At 40.6% G+C, this 1,826-nt stretch overlaps 1 pseudogene; it reads left to right on the top strand.

Moving 5' to 3' along the window:
- The window catches only part of LOC119588196, a 51,362-nt pseudogene that overhangs the window by 39,731 nt on the left and 9,805 nt on the right, over positions 1 to 1,826 (top strand).

Below are 1,826 nucleotides of genomic sequence, written 5' to 3' on the forward strand. Positions count from 1 at the left end.
ACGTGCATGCATGCAATCAGCTAGGAAGAAATGGCAAGATAAAGTTCGTGTCTTTTGCGTCTACCGAGAGAAAAGTGGTACAAATGAAGGAGGAAGCAGAAAATATACACCCAGTACCAATCATTCCTTGTTCTCCTGTGTTCTCCTTTTTCCAAGATCATTATCATTTAAGGAAAACGAGCGTGCCTTATCAGCTGATCTTGGAATATACATTAGAGTATGTAGGTCAGTCCCAGTGAGTTAAGGAAGTGAGCAACATTGCAAATAAAGTGGAATTCGCTCAGCTTTCAAGCTTAGGAGGTTTCCCATTTGAGCAATTCCATATAAACATATATGCATATTCTCACAATCATAATACCGATAAAAAGTCTGTCCGTTCTTGTGTTGCAAAAACAATGATATACGAAATTTGATAAGAATTTACCAGAACTGTTTCACTAACTTGCAATACCTACAATCTTTATATTTTAGGTGATGTTTTATTATTTAAATGCCGGATACAGTTGAATTACACAGCACACATGAAGTCCCTTTGCGAATAGTAGTGGTGAGCACTGTTGCATGACGAGGCGATGGTTCGAAATGTACTTGTTAAACAGTTCGTGTCTAGTTAAGACTATTTTTTATTAATTTCTCTCGTCATTGATAAATGTGCTAACCTAGTTTTTTATAGTTAAAAGCTATAAATGATTCTGCCTATCCCTGTCCTTAGGATGGGGGCGAAGGAAGACTATGAAGGATGCATTCGGGTGGCTAGATATCCTATACTGAACTGGCAGGGGGTCGGAGAAACAGCAGAGCTTTAATTTACCTTGCTGGCATACAGCATGAGGGATCAGTGCATCCTTGGAATGGAATTGGAGTGATACCCGCTCTGGAAGCAGCCTTCACAGGCAAGAGCTTGGGTTAGCTTGTCTTAGGAAAAGACAGAAATAGAAAGTCATTCAGAAGAAGGGTCATTAATACGGTCCATTTAGACGTCATATTATGTGGCTGGATATAAATAGCACCCTTGCAAATATGCAGGTTGGCTTTCTATATATGCATGGTCTAAGACATGGCGGGTTCGAGTGAAACATCATTCAAGCAAACTATCCGATCTGACAGACTGTGTTTCATGCCCTTATCATTCACCTGCTGACTTATAGGTCAATTCCGTATACGTTGTCAAATTTTCTGTTGCAATTCTACATCATGCAGTCCATGGTTAGTACAATTATCCTCCTCAACACAGATAGCGCGATATTTATAGGCAGAGCTACTCTTCTGTTTTTCTGTTTCATCATCACCATAACCCTATAAGGTTATATTTCTTCTCCATTTTTTGGCTTCTTTTATCTTATCTTCTTGTTTAATCACAGCCCACTGCCTTCCAGGGGTTCCAGTTGGCACACTCGCTGGGCGGCGGGACGGGGTCGGGCATGGGAACGCTGCTCATCTCGAAGATCAGGGAGGAATTCCCTGACCGCATTATGAACACCTTCTCCGTCGTCCCCAGCCCGAAGGTAAGCCGGAGTACTTTGCTGACTTCCTTTTCACTGGTGTTTCTTTCTTCCTTTATTTGCCATGAAGATTCGTCCTACAGATGTTCATAGGATTGCATCTAGTGTACATCACAGGTAAAATCAGGTCTCGCAGTACGAAATACTCCAACAAATCGCAGACCACAAACAGTAGACTTTCGCCAACGCTTTCGCAATTTTACCTCGGATCCTCTTATTGCTCGCATCATCGTGAAAATGAAGTAATAAATTTTATTTATCGAGAAATTTACAACCTTAGCTTGATATTATACCATGTGGACAATGTGTATATATATGTTTATT

Source organism: Penaeus monodon, chromosome 23 (genome assembly GCF_015228065.2).
Source record: "Penaeus monodon isolate SGIC_2016 chromosome 23, NSTDA_Pmon_1, whole genome shotgun sequence".
Taxonomy (NCBI): Eukaryota; Metazoa; Arthropoda; class Malacostraca; order Decapoda; family Penaeidae; genus Penaeus; species Penaeus monodon.